At 33.7% G+C, this 25,007-nt stretch overlaps 1 protein-coding gene across 2 annotated transcripts in view; it reads right to left on the bottom strand.

Moving 5' to 3' along the window:
* The window catches only part of LOC129976322 (mucin-2-like), a 156,153-nt gene that overhangs the window by 75,477 nt on the left and 55,669 nt on the right, over nucleotides 1–25,007 (bottom strand). Inside the window, exon 1 of one of the 2 annotated variants that reach the window (XM_056089827.1) lies at nucleotides 8,658–8,672. The exons of the other annotated variant lie outside the window; for it this stretch is intronic. The gene's annotated coding sequence lies outside the window, so the exon portion shown is untranslated. Of the gene's footprint in view, nucleotides 1–8,657; nucleotides 8,673–25,007 lie in introns of those variants that run through there. 2 annotated transcript variants of the gene reach the window in all.

The following is a 25,007-nucleotide window of genomic DNA, read 5'->3' as shown; positions in this document are numbered from 1 at the left end:
AGATCCAATATCCTACTATTATTTCAAGTCAGAAAAAAAAAAAAAAAAAAAACTCTTATATGTCTATTCTCTCTTGAAGTTAAAACTCTTGATTTAACAATCGTCTCGAGTATTTCATCAAATCAACGGGAATGAGTTTCTTGAATTGCTTTGGAAAAAAAAAAAAAAAAAAAATCACCGAGACAAGTGTTACAACAACTCTAAATAAGAAAAAGACATCACTAGATGACTCACTCATCTTGAATAGAGTGCAAGAAACAAAAGGGTGGCAGGGCCGGGACTGTCGGACAAATTACGACACGCTCATTAGGAGGAGCAGGGCGATGAGCCGTAACCAATGGAACAGTTTCAAGTGACGCACACTTCTTTCATTGCGATGTATCGGATTGGAGATCGAATGCGTTTCGGAGAAGTCTCATCACGCAAAACACAACAATTCTTTTATTTTCAGCTGCCATGGACCATTAATAACAAAGTGTTTTTTGAAGAAGTTGTAAATAAGCGTTTGATATACATTTATCTAGAATATAGATTAACCAGAATTTCTTCATTCAAGATTTTTTTTTTTCACTCCTACTCGTTGTTGAAAAACTAAATTCTCAAAATTTTATCAAGTATTTGGTCATGGTTCCTCAGTTATGAAAAATAAATACCAAATATGGAAGATCGAATACCACTTTGCTTGGACTTTAAATAAGCGAATTTTGATTAAATGTTTTGGGTGGAATTGTTTTCAGAAAACAATCGCTTAAAGAACAGTTCCGAATACGAATATTGTCAATGAGAATTTTCGAAAAAGAATTTTTTAAATCAACAGAAACAGTTTTTAAATAATAAATAATTGTTCGTTCTTAGTTCAATAATTATAAAATTAATGATATTTAACAGATATGTATAAAATAGAAAGAATTCGATTTTTTTAATATGTAGAAAATAACAGCACTGTGATAAATAGAGCAGAATTCAAGCTACTTTTATAGGCGGAGAAACAATTAAATGCACCTCTGTAGTTTGGAAACATCTCCACATAGTACAGATAAAAGAAGACAGGTAAATGAAAAAAAAAAAAAAAAAAAAAAAATGAAACGCTAGATAAAACACATAGTTACATTTACCATGCGACAGTGAAATTGTAGAGCAATGCAACCAACACGACAAGCTGTATATATTAAAGTTTGTTCCAGGATCTTCAGTAACACAATCAAGGATTTTAGATTTTCTTTCAGTTCTGAACCCGTATATGACCGTTGTTCTTGATTTTCATTTTGTTCGACCCAGTCTACGTTCTCGCTCTTCTGTAGTCTTTTCAAGTCTCCGTTCAGTTTTCAGTTCAATATTCAAGTAACCGTTCAGTATATTTTCTTTTTAACATTTTGTTGCAGATGAGTTGCCTATCTTACGCATTATTAATTCGCTGGGTAAGATCTGCCTTCCTTTTAACACCTATGCGATTCTTTTGTCCTATTTTTCCGTTTCGGGTACTTTGATTTGAATTTTTTCACAGCTCCGAATTTATCAAAGTTTCCCAATAATACCCAATAAATATAAGAAATTAATGAAAACATGCAAAAAAAAAAAAACGATGTATCGTTTAATAAATAAATAAAACTAATGCTAATTTTAAAAAAGGATTCCTAACCACGCATTTTAAATCATCACAGTGACAAATTTGGTCAAGATATATCCAACAGTATCAGTGCACAGCATCCTGTCGATACTACTACGTTCAGTGGTGGCGGGGTGGTCGGCTGAACACAAGAAGTATCACTGCACAGCAATAAGAAACGAATATCCTAACGTTTCCCTTTTCCTTCGCATGGTAATTGGCATTCCGACCAAACGAAACGTCACCCGTTTTCCCACACATAATTAAGTGAATACGGACCTTCAGATGTGGATCCTTTTCCTTAGCAGAGTCATTGTGTCTGGTCATTTGTTATATCCAGGTGATGAGACACAGATGTTGTTTCAAAAAGATCCATTATATCTTCAAGGGAGAAGAATGTCAAAACATCCAGATGCTAAACTTTTTTCCCTTATGAAGAGACTCCTCAAATCATCAAGAAACGATAATCAACAGCAACCGTTGTCGTTAAGTGTCGAACCCAGGTGGACTTCAGCCGGGGTTAGCTGTGAATTGATTATAATTAACATGTGTTCTAGAAGAATCAGTACAAAGATGGATCTTTAATAGACATTCCCATGATCGTGTGGAGACCATTGAGGAAGCATTGCTGAACAGTTATTGGATGATAGAGAACTCCAGCTCATCAATGAGACAATAGGAGGCGGATATCTGACGGGGAAAATGCGGCATTTTTGGTTTATTGAATTCAGAGAGTAAAGCAATGAGGGGCTTCGAATTGGAATTCGGAGAGACGCCTGTGCCCGGAGTAGTTGTTCCTGCTTTTTTGAGAAGCTCCTTGTGAATCGTGTTTCAGCGTTAGGATCCACCCGACAAAGATGGGTGGTTACTGGAGCCAAGTTGCTTTTCGTACATATATATATAAAGCTGTCAATAAAAGAATTGTTTTCTTACGCTACTTACTCTCTTAATTGATAGATCTTGATCAAGATATTACAACATACATATACCAGCACCTACATTTTTCTACATGAAAAAAAAGTCGTACTCACAATATACAACAAATTTTGTAGTAATAATTAGAACATTAATTGCTGGAAATTAAAAAAAATAATAAATCCAATTTTTTAATTACGTTTATAAATACCACATTTCTTCTGCCTTAATATCCAATTTAATCTCACAGCCACTATTAAAAAAAGTAACAAAACCACGCAGTTCAATCACGCGTGGAGAACATAAACAAACAGAACAAGATCTTAGGGTCGATTAGGACCTTCTTAATCGGGCAACTTGAAGAAATGTTTTCATCAAGAATATTTGAGGCCGAATGGACAATCCATCAAGAGATTAACGGGAACCGCTTCAATAAACAAACAAAAAAAATAAAATGAAGCAACTTCATTTATCAGTTAGTTATTCCATGTTTATTTGCGTTCACGGTCCGCCTATCAGCGATCGAGATAACCCTTCCATGTTCATCAAGATTCGCATGTCTTCACCTTCACACCGCGCTGACGCAACTAAGTGACCAGATTGAAGACAATTTATCTTTCTATTGAAAACTAATGCAATAATAGCAGAGTAAAACCTCTTTCCTTTTCAAAAAATGTCACGTTTTAAGAATAATCTTAACATGCATGGTGGTTGCCCCCCTCCTTTCCCTCCTACCAAATGAAACTTTAAAAAAAATAACGCAGTTTTCTAGCCATTGTATTTACTTATTTATGAAGAGAAATATGTCAAGATAAGATAGGGAGTACTTAAGAGGTTCTTTACAATATCCTTGTAAGATTTCTAAGGAATAACAGATCATTTACGTTTAACCAGATGAAATAAAAAGAGAAGTTTTTAACCAGCTAATTGTTTTTGACGAGTATACCCGTCAAGGAAAAAGTACATACTGCGTTATGACGAGCTCATTCGTCAGGAGTAATAAGTAGTGGCAATTTGCATTTTAAATTACAATTTTGGTAAAAATGCAAACATATTCGTAAATTTCAATATGTTTAAAATATTTTAAGGCCAAGTCAAAATCAAAGGAATAAATAAAAGATTATTATGCGTTGTACCATGCTTTGTTCAATACCATTCTCTAATAGTAAATTAAAATAATAAATTTATTTTTTATGTTTATTTTTGTTTATATGCAAAAAATATATGTCAGTTGAAGTAAATAAATGTGATTATTGAAATAAAATAAAAAGTCATTTCATTACAACGTAACTTAGTATTACACATACTCCGAGTATACTCGTCGTCGCTAAATTTTTGTGACAATTTAGAAATGTTCCGAATGTTGAAACAATTAACCGGTTAAAGAACATTAATTTTTTTAAACTTTTTTTTTGGGGGGGGGGGGCAGGTAGAATTATAATTACCAACAAATTATTTGTGATAATTATATTCAAGATTTTTTTTGCAGCATATTTTTTTAAATAAACTTCTTAGTATAGTTTTTCAAGTAATTCCATGTTAACTCCCTTTATGGTTTTATCCTTTTCTTATTTTTAATATATTATCAATTCACACTGATACACATTAATTTTATATTCTATTACACACGCACAGAAATTGTAATTAGATAAAAGTGAATTTTACAAACAGCTCTAATTACATGCAATAAATTTCAATAAACTCAAAAGAACTTTTTAAAGGATTAATTTAAAAAAAAATCTTTGTCAAAATCTTATCATTAGCAATATAATCGTCTTTGGCATGGCATTTTTTGCACAAATAAAATAGGAGGATTGGTTACCAACAATCGATACAAAACGGGGCTAAATTGACACTATTTATGGGAAAATGCTGAAAAATTCCACTAGGGGAGGGGGAGGGTATTACGAATATACAGAATATCTAACAAAGAGCAACAAGATAACCAAGACAGAATTGGAATTAATTTAAATTGAAACTACTGCAGTGGAAAAAAAATTAAGCTAATAAATACATCAATAGAAAAAAAACAATGGAATCACTTTAAGAAAAATGTTCACCCATGTTAGGGTTTTTTTTTTTTTTTTTTTTTTTTTTGACGTTTTTGTATATTTTAACCGATTCAATTTAGATGTAAATTTATAGCAAAGTGAAAAGAATAGAGTATAGAAGAACATATCTACTTTCTGGTGCATAAGAAATATCACATTCTAAATTTTTTTTATTTATCTCAGTTGCTGAAGTCACCGCATTCCCACATAAACGAGCAGACTTGAAAATAAATTATTGCTGCTTTTCTTGATTACACAATAATTTATTTGATAGTGGAGATTGTGGTCTGGTTGAAATGATTTGAAGACACATGTTGTCTTTTATATGGTTTATTGGCAACAACAACAAAAGGCACATGATTACGTCATAGTGTAGAAAGCCTAGAGAACTACACATAAGATTTCTCGGGAGAGAGCCGAGATCACACTCCCCCTAGCACACGAGTCGAGTTCCCTTCTACTAGAATATATATATATATACCAACATCAACAGAGACCACGTGATATTTACATGATTGGCAGCTAGCTCCCCCCCCCCCAGGAAGACCACGTGGTTAACTGAATTCTTAACAGACTGATCAACAGAGAGTCAATCCAAAATTTAATTCAGATCAATAATGCAGGTGATATAATCATTCACAATTTTGTCTACCATGTTCTTTGAATTTTAGAGTTGTTGTACTAACATACAGATAGACTGACATGTTTCCAATTGTGATTTCTTTTTCCCTGACTCGTGGAGATCTAAAATATTCCTCTCAGCAAGCTGGAAGGCAAAGATAGATTCCTTTACATTTAAATTACTATCTGTAAACATGTATTGTTGATGTAAGAAACGGTCAAAATTAGGACTTGAAAATCCCATTTTAGTCCCTAACTTTTAAGATATTGCAGTTATCGAAAAACTCTACATACAAAAATGAGACGTTTTAATGAGACGCCAATTTGGCTCATTGGATTTATTTATCTTCAATATTAAGAAAGCTATAGCGAAATGAAAGTTTCAACACACCATAATTTCCACACCCCTTTGAGCTAGATGGGCCATTTACGTACTTGTCCGAAATTTTTACATTTCTAACAACATATTACAAGCCAATTAAAATCCAAAAGATGTTACTCTAAGTTATCCTGTTCAAAAGATAACATGGGCAAATCGTTATACGCATATGTATATAACAAACATTTGAGCGAAGAATGATTTTGGGTTTTAGGGACCATGATCTGTGAAGAACTGAAGAAATTTTCCCATTGTCATGAGAACCATTGCAATAAGTAGTCTTCCTATAAGAATCTACCTACAACTAGGAATTCCTCTAAAAATCAAAATTATTTGAAAATTACTTTTTTTTTGTACATTTGATACGGAAGAGAACAAACAAAGAAAAAAGATAAAACGCTAAACATAACAAAGAGAAATTAATTCTGGATTGTTTAAAGAATTTAAATTACAACAATATAAACATACGTAACCACCTTGAGAACCAGTTCGAGGTCTCTCATTTGATATGATTTTATATCCAAAGAGGACCAACATAAAAAGAAAAAATTCGGTAAAAACAAAATAAAATCCCACATCCAAAAGCATTCATAAAGTTTTATAGTACAGATCATTATGATATTACAGTGTTCCTATTGGTCGGCTGGCGTTTACACCTAAGGACTCAAGGTCATATAACGCAATAGGAATTATTATGACACATTAGAATACAACTTCGTGATATGTTAAATCACCTTCCCGATGGCGAACGGCATTTCTCGGCTACAGAGGCAATTTCAAACCGTTTCGCCAAACAATGGGCCAAAGTTGAAATATTTCACCGAAATCGCCAAATTATTCGTGATGCCATTTCAACCGCAGCAAACTGTTGTGTTTATGTCATCATTTCGAATGCAAATAGCCAAAATTACAGAAGAAAGGAGATTTAATATGGCAATAGCAGGTCATTCGACAGCTTACCTCTGCATAAAAAAATTGTCCTTTACCTTTCACCGTCAACGTGAGGAAAAAGTAAAACTGGGTGCTCCTTCTGTTTTCTTGCGAAATAATCAAACTGGAGTATACAATAAAATTGGCTGATCTGAAAGAAATGTCATGATTTTTCAATTTTGCTTCATCTTAGATAAAAACCAAATGCTTTCTATAAACCAATCATACCTTTATGTTCATGCTATTTTGACGTATAGCAAGTTTCATGGCCTGGCCTATACCAAGAAAAACCGATACGTACTTGTCCATGCGAATTAATAATATATATATTTTATTTAACCCCTTAACCGGCGAGGCCATGCGGGTATTGAATTACTGGAACCGGATTATCGAACAGACAAAAGAGGCAACTGCCTATAGGCACCCATGTTTCGAACAAATTTATTTGTGTTATTTGTAGTGTAATCTAACTTCGTATTTACATTTGATTTATAAGATTCTTTGACTTACTCAAATTAAAATCAAAACCTTTTAAATTTCGGACAACATTTTCAAAATTTTTCAATGTTTTTCAATTTGTTTATATATAAACATGTTCCAATCTTTTTAACAGCTGGTTGATTGTTTTACAAATTTGAAATAGTTTATATTATGTTAGAAAAGTTGTATAATCTTTTTACCATTTAGTTTAAAAATGTTTTTACCATCATTTTTTTTTTAATGTGTGGGTTACAAAATCCACTTCTCTTGATGGTGAAACTGAAAGTAAATGTAAATGTAAAAGTAATGAAACTGAAAGTAATGATTTTAAGATTTTTTTTTTCATGTTTTATAATTTGTTTGCAGACTAACGTGGCCCAAACTTTCTCGCGTTTGGTTGACTGGTTAATGAAGTTTTATACTTCTTTAACATAAATATTTAACCTCTTTTTAACTATTACTTTAAATTTTATTTTTAAAAATTCAACATAATTTTTTTTCATACGTGGGTTACTAAAGCCACCTCTTTTGACGGTAAAACTGAAAGTAAATATTTTGTTATACCAATCAGTTACAATATTTAATTCTTAAAAACTGTTTACACAGTCGACTTTCCTTAATCCGATATATATGAATTGGGACAGCTGACGGATTATAGAAAATCATATAGGCAACAGTGAATTATACAATGATGCATTTTTTAAGTGTGAGGTATGATTTAACAATATGTTAAGATATTGAGTAACGGCACATTTAACAGACACATTATGTAACAAAAAGGAGAAGTTCTCAAATTTTAGTAGGAAAGAATGACTCATTACAAAGTACAACGTTTCAGAAGCGGCGTTTAAGACGGACAAGTCGAATTAGAGCGAGTTCATTGTATAGAGATTAAACTAATATCAATTTTAAAAAACCCTTTTTTCAGAAACTGAGGGGGGAGGGGGAGTTGGGGTCCAAAATTTGAATTGCCTCAGCATCCCTATAAGGCTTAATCCGGTCCTACTGTTTCTCAAACTTCAGCCCTTAGCAACGTCCAACGTCCAGATTTTAAAATATGCATTATTTCATATTCTTGTTAGATATTTATATTTCACATTCTTGTTAGATAATGATTGTTATAAAAACTGTATACTAGCAGACTATCCTTATACTCGCATATGTATAATTAAGCATCGTATTATTTTTCGGACAGCAAAGGGTTAAGTTGAAATTAAATCATTCAAAGATGGTATAATTCATGTATACAAAAATTATACATGACACAAAATTACACAATTCTTATTTAAATCAGTACAACAGCACATTCTTAAAACGAAAGGTATCGCCTACTTTATAAAAACCAGTTATGGGTTTAAAGCATGCCGCGTAGTCCATAATTCAGCCATTTTCTAGAATTCAAAATTGGCAATAATTTCCCCTACAATGTAATTTTAACAATTATATACAGTTTGAGGACACGAAGATAGCACTCAACAATGTGGGCGTGTGTCATAACAACACAAATGACCAAATAGTTTGAATTATTCAAGATAGATTAGAATTTTCTCTATCTTGGCCTTATCTATCATTTTAATTGCCCCGAATTTAAAATGCAAGTACCAAATTACACTCACTTTTCTCTATGTATAAATATTAGGAAATCAGACAAAAAAAAAATTATGAAATAACTTACTTTCCCATTCTAATTTCCATTGACTCGTATTTTAATATATGATGCAAAACATTCAGTTCTCAGATATGAAAGAAAATAAACAAATCTATTCATTTCTGCAATGCGTCATTACTTTGAATTAATCAATTCACTTGATGTCTTCTTATTTAATCGAAATCGTATTTGATTTAGTCTATTGAGCAGCGGTGGCGTAGTGGTAAAGTCTCGGCTTCGGAACGCAACAGATTCGAAACGAAATACCATTAACGATCCATCGTGTAAGTGGGTCTAGTGCACGTTAAATCTGACATCGTGATGCAAACATTTATATAAATCAGTTTCTTTTAGTGATAGCAATTTAATATTAAAGCTTATTAAATAAGCCTTTTGCAAATATCATTGGTAATATTAAAACAGTATAATACCTTATTACAACAATTAAAAGAATTACATATATTGTTCGTTTCATGATCCCGAGACTAGAACCTTTTCGGCGCTTGCACTTCGTTAAGGGGTGGTAACATTAAGCGGCGGTCCAACGACCTGCGACCTCACGGATTTGGTCATAAATCTGACATCCAACCCACTAGGGGACCACACTCCCCCGTCGCCCGCGGTACGCCTGTAGTTTCCCGCAAAATGTCGGTAGATGGATAAACATCAAAGAACCAGAAAATTTGTTTGGGCTATGGGGGGGGGGGAAGTGAGTCAAAGAAACTGAGGGTTTTGAGCGGTCGAAAGGGGAACGCGTGCCGTCTGAAGATTTCTCTGGTCGTGGGTCCGCTGCCACAGGCGGGGGTGGCACCACGAAGGAAGGGGGACAGTTTTATGACCACATCTGTGAAGATCATCCGGTCGTTGGACCGCGGCTTTAGGTTGAACGGTTATTACGCCTCCTAATTCAGCGAAAAAGAAAAAAAAATCAGAGTTCACCTTATAGCTAAATGTACATATTTCCTCTTTTCAACGTTTTTATCACTCTTTTTAGGACGAAATAAACGCATTCGCACGCATGCGCAAAAGCGCGGAGGATTTAAGAATCCGAGAATGAAAGTAATCTAGCTTATATACCCGGTATTGCTCGGAATTTTATGCATAATATTTTTAATGTAAAAGTTAATTTTATATAAATTATTATAACATAAACAATCCCTTCATTATATTACATAATGGCCACTTATAATCGCTTGAAAATGAAGGCTAACTCAGTTCTTCTTTCAGTTAATTTAGACATCATTAAAGAATTAATTTAAATCATGAAAATTTACAAATGATATAAAACGGAAATTTAAAAAAAAATGATAAGATATGGTCTGAATTAGTTATATGGATATCTTATTTCAAAATAATCTGCATTAAAATTTCAAAGAAAAATTTCAACAAAAAAGGATTTTCGCATCACTTGGAAAAGTCAAAATTTTGAGTTTTAAGATGCTATTAAATTATTTCTTTTAAGATAATTTGCTTCGAATTTACCGACGAAAAATGGCAAAAAGTCAATAAATTTTTATTTAATTGGATATACTGTTAAACTAGAGGTTCCCAATTTTTTTTTCTCGTGGACCACTTTCAAAGTTTTACTATTTTCGGTAGACCCCCTGCTGCTACATTTCTACTGTATTCTCAAAACTCTTAAAAAATATCACCCTAAATTGGGGGTGTTAAGAAGTAAAAAAAAGTAGCACATTTTCAGTTTCAAAAAAGTAGCACAGCGCAATTCATCGCATTTCATCCCTTTGCAGGTCTAAACAAGCATCCTGGACGAGCGGGCGCACGGGCGGCACTTTGGAAGTCTTTGGTGCACACTTATACTATTATCTATTGTTCTATTTAATTCTGTGTTTGAACCGAGTCTCGAATATTTCTGAGTACCTACCTAGTGAATGATGCTACCTACCTACGTTGATAGTTAAATCCAAGCCACAATTTTTGTTCTTTATTATGAAAACCAGAAAATTTTTCGTGGACCCCACTTACAACTTGTGAACCCATGTTTTCTTTTCACGTCTACGAGGACCCCCGTGTGGTCTCCTATGGACCCCTTTGGGAACCTATGTATTAAACCTTAGTGCATTGAAAAGAACGATGACATTCTTTTCTCTTGCCTTAAAAAAAGTGTACAAAATTTTGTTAAAACCGCCCCAGTCGTATAGAGGGGGTGTGGATCATACATTCATAGCCACAATGCCTTTTATTCATATCGCGCTATTTCAGATCAGCTGAAAAGTAAGAATTTCAATTATAACTTCCTCATGCCCTCAATCAAAGGTCACGGACATTCATGAATTTTTAATGACTCATAAACAGTTATAATGATTAAACCAGAAGATGAATTAGACATAAATTAGGTTTTACGATATATGATTCATACTTTAAAAAAAAAATTGTATTTCCATTGCATCAACGCATGATGTATAACCAACCATAAGTATCATGTTCAAAGTAGATGAGCAAGCAGTTTCACAGAAAATGATGTTAACTGAAACAGATTACACGTCATTCGACATTAAAATATCCACATGCTATCAGATACATTATACCTCTAGACATTTACCAGACCTCGAATTGAGCACCCCCAAGCGTGGCTAATGAGTTTGTAACTGACTCCAAGTACCATAAAGATTTGAAAAATATAAACATATCATACGAGAATTCCTAAACAAACCGGTGAGCTGAACAGTTTCGAACTCTGCTCTCCCCCCCCCCTCCATTTTTTAGCTATCGTCTGTCAGTCAGCACTTTCGAAAAGGGAGGGGGGGGGGGGAAGGACTGAACTGAAGAATGTTCCCCGAGGGGGTTCGATTTCGAACTGGAAGAGGAGAGATCCTTCCTCCCCACCCTTCTTTCATCCAAATCGCTTTTCCTTCTATGGGCCAAAGTGCATTTGGGTCGAAGTTCCTCTTTTTTTTTGCTAGATGAGACAGAAACCAGTTTGGAATCTGGCTTCATGATGTTGTGTCTCTTTCTCCTGTTTGGTTTTCATGATTTGATGGTCCACAAATTGAGAGAAATGGGTTGAGCAAATAAGTAAACACACATGCCCTCAAAGTTCTTTTTTTCATTTTTTTTTTTTTATTTAACCAATGCGATTTAAATAGCTGAAAATACAACTTTCACTTCAGCTTGAACGTATCAACAGCCTTAAGATAAAAGCCATAAATGGATATGCATGGTTGCGGCAATCATCAAATACCTTAATGCATTATGGCTAAATGTAGTTAATTGTTTTCAATAGCGAAATGTTTATAGAGAGAATGGTTAAACTTTACTTATGGAGGCGTGACGACCGAGGGACAAGGGAGGAGGGAGAAATTAAATGACCCGGTGCGATTAAAGTGTTTTAAATTATAAGTTTGAATTACCAGTATTAGAAGGTTAGTATTAGCGGGTGCGCCTCGAGCATATGCGCCATGATCTTGCTTTTACATATTACTACATTCAACGTGTTCTATAACTTTTTTAATAGTTTCCAAATGTAAATTAATCGTGCCATACCACATCACAAGCAAATCAGTCAAGTGAGTAACCAGTCAAAACAAATTTCACCCAATTCAAATACGTAAAGCTCAATCTCATTGTTCGTGATCACAGGCATTCAAAATTTGTCGTCGCAGAAAATATCACATAGTGGGCGGGCGCTCCCTCATGCTGGAGTCAAATTACTCAATGTATTTATTACACATTGCGGCAAAGTTCAATATGAACAGATGTAACGACAATCCCAATTTTTGACTACAAATCGCGCCTTGGGGGGAAAAAAATAGCCGAATTTCCCTAGTTGTTTTTTTTAAACAACAAACAGATCATTTTATTTTTTAAAAAATAACAAGAGTTAATTATAAAATAATATCTTATGAAGAATTCTCCTGCTGAACATCTGCTATTCGCAGAATCTAAACCGTCTGACACATGATGTGAAGAATGTCAACATAATCAAAACAACAATGACATAAAATAAAAATACAAAAATGAAATACAAAAAATTATATTAATTTTTTACGTTTATTTACCTTTGTGGCAATGATATCACTGGTAAACGAACTGCAGACGATAAAAATCGGAGAAAAAAAAAAGTCGCGTTGAAAAAGACTTAAATGAAATTAGACTTTCTATACAATAATATCAATAAAATCTAAATTATACGAAAATTATAAGAGAATTTTAATTTCCTATTTGTGTTCTTGCTAAATCAGATGAAATAAAACTTCTTCCAGTGGAACAGGGAAGAAACGTTTTGAACTCGCCAGGAAAAAACAGTTAATTACAAAGCGATAAATAAAGGCATTTTGATTGTTTTTGTTTTAAACAAAAGATAAATGTTCAAATAATCATTTGAAAAATTTGGAATAGCTAATTCAATTAGAATGGCACAATGCATGAACTTTAGTTATAATTCTTAAAATTTTTCGGGAAAAGGCATTATTTTTTACAAATTTCTTCAGAATTCTTCAAAATTCAACAGAACAACAATTGTTCGTTTCTTTTCGATGGTGCAAAAATAATGCCCTCCCCCACAATCATTAAGAACGATACAAAAGATAAATATATTCGAGAAAAGTGTTAAAAAAACCCACAAAATATTAAGTAAATATTTTTCTACATTACATTTTAAAATTCGGTCTTCGAAGTGTATTGAATCCTTCTTATAACGATAATTTGTTTGACAAATTTCACGGCTTTAAGTGCGATTGATTTATTTGAAAAATTCAAAAACGCATACACTTCCTTTTAAAAGTGTAAATTGTCATCTTAATAAAAATCAAATGTAAGAATAATGATAATAAAAGCAAATTAATAATAAAAATTTATCAGTTTTAACTTCCTTTTATACAATTTTAGAAATTATATTTTATTTACTTATTTTGGAATTTTCATGTATTTATTTATAATTTATATTTTGTTCAAAGCAACAACTTACATTTCTTCATACATTACTCTAGCTAGTGATTGTCCACGATTGAAAAATAAAAACTGGTCATTTTCACACTAACCAATCTCAATCTCATAGATTCAATAATAATTTATAAATTTTATTATTATTAAAAGTCAAATACTTCTTATCCCCTAATTAGCATTTGGAAATTACAATTTAAATTTAAAAAAAATGGCGTAATTCGGACACATATAAACTGGTTTAATAAAATGCCAATTTTCGAAAGGCATGACATCTCATTTTATAGCTTGGTATTAAAATTCGGAATCGGATGTATGATGGCTTCATCAAGTCCTTCAAGACAATGAACATAAAAGTTTCTTGTTTATGCATCGGAAAGTGCAAAGGTCAAGTTTTAAAGCATTTGAAGAACGTGATGCCCAGCCTTCTCATGCAGGGTAGGGCTTCTTAGGTTTTCAATTAGGTTTTCCCATATTTAGCAAAAAGTTTTATGACCCTACTCTTTGATTCTTTTGTGAAGGGAAAGAGAAAAACAAAATAAGAACTTAATAAAGCCAATATTAGAAAAAGGACTGTAGCGGTTATATAAGTTCTACTACCTTCTCTTTTAATATAACAGATGGCGTAATTTATTAACATAAAGATATATTTCCCATGATCCTTCATGGGGGTCATTATTAAATTGTATTCCAAGTGAGTGTCGTGTATTTTCGTGTTTGTTTTGTCTTGTGAAATGTTTAACTTAGAAAATAATTTAATAACTTTTCATTTACCTTTAAATAAAATTATAAATTATAAAACTCGTCCCTTTACAGGATAACATAAAAATATTTTTTTAAATAAACTAGTAATATTTTTTAAGTATTCATTTTAATTAAAATGTATGGATGAATAAAAAATCGATTTGAATAATCTTTAAACATGAAGACTCTATTTCAAATAAATTCTAGGTATAAACTAGAGGGAACAATCCATTTTAAAAAGAAAAATAACAAAAAAGTGTGGCGCCAACTAAGTGGCTACTGAACTCGTGAAGAATCATAAACACCCTATCAATTTCTTTTACTTTTCTTGCTTTCCTCGGAATTACATTGAACTTTCCCTTTGTCACGACTGAATGAATAATAAATATACAAGAGTTTTTAAAAACACGTTTTTATTTGTAATGCTTTAAAATATATAATTTCTTTATCGAAAAGCTGAATGTGTCAAAAACAAAATTATGAAAATTATAGATGAGTGAAAAATATTCGGAATAAATAGGAATTTCAATCACAACCGCAATTTTAATAAAAAATTTATCAATGTTTAGAACTCTAACATATTCATTGGCGTGCTTTTTTTTATTTAAAAAAAATCTTAGGCTTTACATTTAATATTCAAACGATCATTCAAAAAAATTTTCTTTTTTCAGTGAGTTTATAAAAGATGTCTCAAAATGAAAGCAAGATTTGAATTTACCTGCTTTTGCACCAACCTATTAAAAAAAGCCATTTGACAGCTGATGGTTTAGGGTTAGAAAAGAATGGAGCGATACATGCATAACAACGTGTTAACACAAGATTTGATTTAAATAAAAAACGCAGCTTTTTTTCTTAAAATTTTTATATTTTTATTAAATGGTAAAGTACAAAGGATAGGATTATGTACGGAATAACACATAGGGGAAATGGCCTCCACGGCTTTGCTGCCACATGCGCACTCTTAAATTTTACATAAACATTTTCGCATAATTGTGGCTGAATATTGTTACGAACCTGTGATACTGCTTCCCAGCATAGTTGGTTCCATAGGAGGTCCCAGAGCTTGGCGACAAACTTGGCGACTTTGGCGCCAAAATAGATTATACCCGAAACATTGAGCATTTTCCCGATCCATCCAGTAGGAACCGAGTTACGGATTGGTTGAGAGGCTCCTATCCCCGCCTCTTGAGACCTATAAAAGGAGCAGCCTGCAGCTGCCGAGTCGTCGTGGACCAGTGAAGTCGGTAAAGAACTAGTCTTCCAGAGATAAGCGGAGCACCGACGGAGTGAAGCTAGTGTTGAACTAAGCTGTGCGCTACTGATTGCAGTAGAGTCTGTTGTATGCTGCACGTCTCGGCTGAAGATAATCGTGTTCTGTGCTGTATATAGTTGTCTTTGTGCTGTCCTGTGTGTCTTCGTGTAAATAAACGTCGTTGTTTCATTTTCTACTGCCGCCTGCTGATTGAGTGTTCTCCACACCACATAACTCCCACTATCCAAACGAACCCGAGAAATTTCGTAACAATATCTTTGGTACAGCGATGAATTTCTTCCTTAAATGCACGCTTGCTTCTGGGCTAGTTAGCACAGAGTTTTGACTTCAAACAATCGCATAAAAAAAGAAATCCAATGGTGTTGAATAACACGATATAAGCGGCCTATTCTCAAATTTCCGAACTGTGGCCGCCACACTTTCATCATTTTTGAAATATTCTTCAACAATGAAACCATGTTGTTCCATCGCGTAACGTTCGATTTTTACTAACCCTAAACTATTAGCTGTCAAATGTTTTTTAATAGGATTGCCAACACTTTATTGTACGAATAATGGCAAAATCAAATCTAATTTGGAACACCCTTTCGGAACTTTCTCTTTATCATTTTTTTGATTTTAGGTTTTAATATAATATTAATAAAAGTGTTAAAAAGAAATCCCAATCAAGTTTTGTTTAAATTCACCGCCAAATGTACCTCTTGTATGAAATCCAAATTAGCCACAATGAATCGATTGAGTAATAACGTATTTCTGAAAATACTGAAAAACAAGAAGAACAAATAAAAGTATAAAATTTCAGAACTCTTAATGCATCAGGAAGTGAGTGGATAATCTATTAGAACAAAGGTGGGCATTAAGTCGATCGCGTTCGACCGGTGGACTAATTACCAAGACATTTTGGAATGAAAGCTTTTACTAAGACCTAAGACATGCATACTAAAAGAAACCAATAGATAAATTCATGTATTACCCATTTGGCAATGTTGATGTGGGAAAATTAACTGAAAATATAAATTGTATATTCTCTTCATCCCTTGAGGAAAACGAAGTTTTTCTCCTTCAAAATGACATAATTTTAAAAAAACATAGTTCTGAATCTAAGAATAACTTTTGGAATCTAATGGACGAAGTAAAGTATCCTAATTTTTAAAAAAAAGTTGCATATCATTTAACATCGTTCTTACGCTCCACCTACATGTGTGAATCTGCATTTTCAACAATGAGACAACATACTGTTCCATTTCACAGATGATCGTTTAGAATCCAGTGCAAGATTAGCAGTTAGTAATTATATACCGAGATACTCAAGATAGGCCGATATTATGCAGACTAAGTCTTCTACTAACTATAACTACTAGAACTAACTTTAAATGAAAATGATCTATCTTTTAGAGTATTTTGAATAGCTTGATATTAAATGCATCCTTTGATATTATTATATTTGTGGCTATTATTATTATCATGTTTGTATCTTGCTATTATAATTATGTTTGTAGTTATGTAGTTACGTACATATTCCGTATTTATTATTAAGTTATAATAAATGCTACAGACCTTTTTTTACAGCTCACCACACCTACGCCACTAGGCGGACCACAACACCTTGCAAAAATTAGAAGAAGCCCGTACCTCGAAAAGTCTGTCCATCCCTTTATTAGAATGTTCCATCCTTACAAACAAAAAATAAATTAATTTTTTTTAAAAAGAAGTGTTTAAATGTACAAAAGAATTAAGATCATAAAACATATTGAAATCTAACAGTTCTTTTGGCAGCCATGACTTCTCATAAAAATGTAAAACATAAACAAACAATTCGTAAAAACGAAGGCCTGCAGTATGACAACTCATTTTTAACAGAGGAAAGGCCTTCTTTCTTTCTTCAAATTCAAAAGATCGCTCCTATATCTATTATGGACAAGACCCAGAAAAGAAGTAAGATCTTAAAACATATTGAAACTTAACAGTTCTTTTGGCAGCCATGACTTCTCATAAAAATGCATAACATAAACAAACAATTCGTAAAAACGAAGGCCTGCAGTATGACAACTCATTTTTAACAGAGCAAAAGCCTTCTTTCTTTCTTCAAATTCAAAAGATCGCTCCTATATCTATTATGGACAAGACCCAGAAAAGAAGTAAGATCTTAAAACATATTGAAACTTAAAACAGTTCTTTTGGCAGCCATGACTTCTCATAAAAATGCATAACATAAACAAACAATTCGTAAAAACGAAGGCCTGCAGTATGACAACTCATTTTTAACAGAGGAAAGGCCTTCTTTCTTTCTTCAAATTCAAAAGATCGCTCCTTTATCTATTATGGACAAGACCCAGAAAAGAAGTAAGATCTTAAAACATATTGAAACTTAACAGTTCTTTTGGCAGCCATGACTTCTCATAAAAATGCATAACATAAACAAACAATTCGTAAAAACGAAGGCCAGCAGTATGACAACTCATTTTTAACAGAGGAAAGGCCTTCTTTCTTTCTTCAAATTCAAAAGATCGCTCCTATATCTATTATGGACAAGACCCAGAAAAGAAGTAAGATCTTAAAACATATTGAAACTTAACAGTTCTTTTGGCAGCCATGACTTCTCATAAAAATGCATAACATAAACAAACAATTCGTAAAAACGAAGGCCAGCAGTATGGCAATTCATTTTTAACAGAGGAAAGGCCTTCTTTCTTTCTTCAAATTCAAAAGATCGCTCCTATATCTATTACGGACAAGACCCAGAAAAGAAGTAAGATCTTAAAACATATTGAAACTTAACAGTTCTTTTGGCAGCCATGACTTCTCATAAAAATGCATAACATAAACAAACAATTCGTAAAAACGAAGGCCTGCAGTATGACAACTCATTTTTAACAGAGGAAAGGCCTTCTTTCTTTCTTCAAATTCAAAAGATCGCTCCTATATCTATTATGGACAAGACCCAGAAAAGAAGTAAGATCTTAAAACATATTGAAACTTAACAGTTCTTTTGGCAGCCATGACTTCTCATAAAAATGCATAACATAAACAAACAATTCGTAAAAACGAAGGCCAGCAGTATGGCAATTCATTTTTAACAGAGGAAAGGCCTTCTTTCTTTCTTCAAATTCAAAAGATCGCTCCTATATCTATTACGGACAAGACCCAGAAAAGAAGTAAGATCTTAAAACATATTGAAACTTAACAGTTCTCTTGGCAGCCATGACTTCTCAAATGCATAACATAAACACAAACAATTCGTAAAAACGAAGGCCTGCAGTATGACAACTCATTTTTAACAGAGGAAAGGCCTTCTTTCTTTCTTCAAATTCAAAAGATCGCTCCTATATCTATTACGGACAAGACCCAGAAAAGAAGTAAGATCTTAAAACATATTGAAACTTAACAGTTCTTTTGGCAGCCATGACTTCTCATAAAAATGCATAACATAAACAAACAATTCGTAAAAACGAAGGCCAGCAGTATGGCAATTCATTTTTAACAGAGGAAAGGCCTTCTTTCTTTTTTCAAATTCAAAAGATCGCTCCTATATCTGTTACGGACAAGACCCAGGAGGGCTTTCGCAACTACACCTTGGCAAAATGAGGCCTCGTTCGGGCAATCCTCTGGAATTCGCTACAAAATGAACCTGCTTTTGCACGACCCAAAAGGAAGGAAAGAGTTACTTTTACTATAAGGCTGATGGTTTATGAGAAATAAATTAAAGGGTTTGTGCGGTAGTTTCCCCCTCCTAGTTCACCATTTTTTTTTAACTCTCTCTCTCGCTCCCTCTTTTTTGCTCTTCATCCTGTTGAGAACCGGTTTGGCACCAGAAATTGGAGACCTTTTCGCCAATGATCGACTAAGTTCAAACGGTTGGCATTTTTTTTTTTCTCTTGAAAAGATAAAAAGAGAAGGTATACGCTCTCTGATTTCCAGATGATGGAAAGGAAAGATATCGCCAGAGTAAACGCCACTGACGGTATTTTTTGCTTTGTTTTATGAAAATTGCAGAGAGGTGAAATTGAAACCCTTCCGAGGCTGGAAGATTGGCTCGATTTTCATCTTCCTAGAGATTGCCAAGGCTGATATGTACAGAAAATTAAAGAACCAAATCACACGTATCAAATAGGTTTTTCCCTTAGGCAGGGCCGGATTTAGCTCTGTAGGTGCTCAAAAGTACTTCCAAAATTAGATAATTTATTCATTTCAATTTAATTTACATAAACGGTTTTTTAAGTTACAAATATTAAGAAAAATAAATAAAAAACATTATATTCAAGAAAGTTTCAGTATCTTGGGCATAAAAAATTAAAATAATTTTATAAATAAAGTGACAAACAAATAAAACAAATCCAAATAATTTTTAAGGCATTTTTAATGTTTAAATACAAAATTTTCAAAGCAGTTTAAGCGACATCTGACTATAAGTGGCTAAAGTGCATGCTTCTTATATAACATACAAATGCACAAAATGGAATAACACTGAAAATGCCACAAATAAATCTCGACAATTAAGGTCACGTACTGCTAAACATGTGCGAAATGAAAGATTATCACTATCGAATTAAGTGAAAATAACTACTCATAAGGAAAGAAACAAGCGGGACTGGTCTAACCATACCAGAGAAGGTTTTGCAAAGAATTGGCGTACAATAGATACGAAATATTAACCTTTGGCGTGAATTTAGCATTTTTACTGAATCTATCGTGCCATCCTTGGCGAGTTATTTGGCGATTAATCCCTGACATGCTCTTCATAATACCCAAAAACCGGAAGTTGTTTTTTAGACGCGTTTTGCACAATTGATTAAAACAAAAATTTCACACAAAATTGCACTTGGTGTCACAAAATTCCATACCAAATTTGATATATTTAAGTCATTACATTTTTGAACAATCGCGTTAGCATATTTCTGAAAGTATAAACCGACAGACAGTCAACTCGTGACTAGATTTGGCTTAGAATCTGACAGGTGTCTGCACTACAGATGATAAATTCGTGTACCAAATTTTATCTATCTAGCTCTCTTCATTTTGTAACTATCACATTCGAACAGCCGGACCTCCTCCGCACCGATTTTACTCTAAGTCTACAAATCTGGTGTAAAGATCGTATACCAAATTTCAAACGTCTAATTCAAAGCGTTTTTGAGTAATCTTTGTCATAGACAGACGGACATTTTAACAAAAATGTGTTTTTCGAATTCAAGGAGGTCTAAAACGTAGAGATTCGTCAAAATCTCGAGTTCGAATTTTTTAAAAAATTAATATTATACATTACTATAGCTATACTTGTAGCGCATTGATATGAACGAGGGCAGAACCTGGGTCCTTGTGGTTCGCAGCCGAGTAACAAGACCACAAAACAAAAGCAACTGGCCGTGTTTCGTAGCTGTTAACTGGCTTATAAGCTCTTCACCATAGTACTCTCCCTCCAGTGAGTCGGAGGTGAGACGAACGATATGGCTGGTGGTATTGTTGACTCCTTATCAGAAGGTTGCGTGTTCATATCACGTCCGGGTCACCAATGTAGCGGAATGATATGAGCGAGGACAGAACCTGCGACCTTGCGGTTTGCAGTCGAGTAATAAGATCACAATACAAAAGCAATTGGCCGTGTTTCGTAGCTGTTAACTGGCTTATAAGCTCTTCACCACATACTTACGTATACGTGACAGTAAAAACGAGACCCTAAAATATCATCAATGTGATTGAATCAAATATAAGAAAAAAATAGTAAAAGCAATGGCAAAAATATTTTCTATAGCGATATTTTTCTGTTTCTTTCATTCTGATTTTTTAAATTAAGTAAGTAGCTGTTTTATTACTTTTTTGTCAATATTTCCTATACTTCCTTCAAATCAGTGTCTCGGACTGGCGCTAAAAAATCGCCACTTTGTCTAAGGCAATTTTAATTCAAGTCAATCATTACGACAATAAACATAATAAATGACAGGTATAAAAAGTTAAGAAATAATAATAAGTGCAATTATCCTATTAAAAATCAAAATCCACTATCAAGTTGGAACAAAATGATTAAAGTAAATTGTAAATGAACGGAAATTGATTCTTAAACTTTATTTAAACTATTTTTAAACAATTAATACCATTTTAAAAATGATTTGCAGTGTCTATTGCGTTATCATCTTTTCGATGTACACGTGGACTCTGAGATCTATGTTCATATTTCCTTGTCGAAAGACCATAAATTAGTTCCACTGACATCAAATGGACCGACTGATGGACCTAAAACAATGAAAATAAAAGAGCACTCACAACTGACGTGAAGAGGAAGTCAAGACCCATCATTGCATCGTTGTCAATGGCAAGCTTGCACGCTGCTGGTACAAGCGCCTACTCGCGAAGTGGGAAAACAAAGGAGAAAATGATGTACAACTGCAATTTCCGGAAAACTGTCTTTGGCACAACTGTATGAAAAGATCCCAAGAGGTTCTGAAACCTTAATTCCCGGGTAGTATTCGATTTTCGGCGAGTTCTGGTTTATTTCATTGCAGCTTTACAATAATGAAAGCGAATCTGAGTGTGTGTTGGGATCCACAGATCAGATGATTGGACCTAGCGTTCAAATTTGGCACAGTTATACTTAAATGGACAGGAATGCGCTCACAGTGCAGTTTGTTTTTAAAATTCTAATTAATTAAAAACCAAGCAAAATTTTGGCGTCTTCAATTTCCGGAAATATTACCAGACAAAAATGACTTTGATAAATATTAAAATCTAAATTATTATCTTTTTAATGATATTAATTACATACATTTTCAAGCAATTTTCTTCTACATTTCGACAGATAATCAAATCTTTATCAAGTTTGCTTCGAAATTATATACAGATTTAAAATTTAAATGTTGAAATTGTTTAACATATTTTATCAATCTAATTCTTATCGTTTTGTAATTATCATGCTCACTAGGCACATGGATAGCAATCTAGTTTTCATAGCTTTGTAATTATCATGCTCACTAGGCACATGAATAGCAATCAAGTTCTTATCGTTTTGTAATTAAACATGCTCACTAGTGAGCATGTTTAATTACAAAAGTTCTTATCGCTTTGTAATTATCATGCTCACTAGACACATGGATAGCAATCTAGTTCTTATCGCTTTGTAATTATCATGCTCACTGGGCACATGGATAGCAATCAAGTTCTTATCACTTTGTAATTATCATGCTCACTGGGCACATGGATAGCAATCAAGCTCTTATCGTTTAGTAATTATCATGCTCACTGTGCACATGGATAGCAATCAAGTTCTTATCGTTTAGTAATTATCATGCTCACTGTGCACATGGATAGCAATCTAGTTCTTATCGTTTAGTAATTATCATGCTCACTGTGCACATGGATAGCAATCTAGTTCTTATCGCTTTGTAATTATCATGCTCACTAGGCACATGGATAGCAATTTAGTTCTTATCGTTTAGTAATTATCATGCTTACTGGGCACATGGATAGGAATCAAGTTCTTATCGTTTAGTAATTATCATGCTCACTAGGCACATGGATAGCAATCCAGTTCTTATCGCTTTGTAATTATCATGCTCACTAGGCACATGGATAGCAATCTAGTTCTTATCGTTTAGTAATTATCATGCTCACTGGGCACATGAATAGCAATCTAGTTCTTATCGCTTTGTAATTATCATGCTCACTAGGCACATGGATAGCAATCTAGTTATCGCTTTGTAATTAACATGCTCATTAGGCACATGAATAGACGGACAGACAAACTTCCTGTCAATGGATTTTGCTAAAAAATTGACAGACATCTACATCTGGTGTAAAAAACACATTCCAAATTTCATCTATCTAGCTGAAGGTTATCGTCTCTGATTATTGCTGTCACAGACAAAACTAAAAACAAACATAATTTTAAACATATGTTTTTTGGATTTAGGGAACTCTGCAAAAAGAGTAAAGACTCTGGAGTAAAGATTCATCAAAATCTCAAGTTCAAATTTTTTTGACGATTACTATACTTTCTCTTTGAGTAATTCGTACACAGAAACTAAAAAAAGAGAAATGTACTATCATCGCGGTGCTACTAAAGACAGGCATTGACGACATCAGTGCGCTATTTTTTCTCCTGAGATCATCATTTCAACTAACAGAAGTCGAGATTCAATCAACGAGTTATTAAGCAATTGTTCAATACTAAATTTCTTCTAATGTAATAATAGACATATTTCCAGCAAACAATTGCCAAGAATCAAATGTGTCAGCAAATTAGCCATACAATTAAATCAGTTCTAAGAATTTTCATCTCTAGGCACAAACTCACAGCCATTTTAAGCACTATTGTCTGATGAATTAAAGAAAAAGTGAACTCTCATCCAGCAAAACAAATAAATTTCTTGTCTGGTGTATTCTAAATTTCAGAGAACAACTCAAAGGAAGATTAATTCTTATTTCTGATAGACGCCATTCCACCCTCTTCCTTACGGATCGCTTGAAGATGCTGTTAAGATCTCGTCAATCGGAAAGTTCTCACGATCCGGCATTCGGTGGGGGGTACCCCCCACCGTCCTTTCATAAAGTTGCCACCCACTTGAGCGAAGAGTGACGCATCCAGCAGTTCGCCGATTTATTTTATTTCTCTTAGTAAATTGGCAACGAGGAAGGCCACTTACAGCAACAAATGAGACTTGAAGATATATTACTTTTTTTTCTTAAGGATCACTTAGGAAAAGAAGAAGGCAACCAAAACAATGTAAAAAGAGAGTGAGGTTCTGAGAATACACATGTGTGCAAATTGTAGCAATAGACTTAGTCACCCATCGTGATTTTTGACTTAGATGACATTGTTGGCATCCTAGGCGATGTGAAGCGGCACATTAAATAGATTTCAACCTTTCATTTGGCGTGAAAAGACATAGATCATCTAAGCTCGTTGGCAGTTCTAATTTAATGTTATTAATAATATAAACGATGTCCCAAAATTAACGCACGATTTGAATTTGCCACTAATCATGCAGTAAAGTGTTGGCAATTGCATTTTTTTAAAAAGGAAACATTTGACAGCTGATTGTTTAGGGTTATAAAAAATCCAGCGTTATACGATAGAACAATGCGTTTTCATTATTAACAATATTTCGAAAATAATGAAAGTCTGGCGTCTACAGTTTGAAAATTTAAGAATTGATCCCCTGGATCGTGTGATTCAACATCACAGGATTTCTTTTTATAGGATTATTTGAAATCAAAGCCGGCGTCCTGGCTCAGGGGAGCGCGTCTTCCCCGTGATCTGGGCGTCCCGGGTTCGAATCCCGATTCGGGCATGGTTGTTCTTCATCTGTGAGGTGTGTGAATGTGCCCACATGTAAAAAGGGGTTGTGCAACCGAATGTGTGCGTGGGTGTCATCTTCATATGAGCTAGAAGTCAGACTTCTGCTCTCGCGTGCTCAGGGGTCCTTACCCTCAGAAGCTATTGCACCCCCTTTCCGTGGTAACGCGGACAC

Source organism: Argiope bruennichi, chromosome 7, assembly GCF_947563725.1.
Source record: "Argiope bruennichi chromosome 7, qqArgBrue1.1, whole genome shotgun sequence".
Classification (NCBI taxonomy): domain Eukaryota; kingdom Metazoa; phylum Arthropoda; class Arachnida; order Araneae; family Araneidae; genus Argiope; species Argiope bruennichi.
Note: the sequence above shows the minus strand (reverse complement) of the source record. Positions and strands in the feature narration are given on the sequence as shown.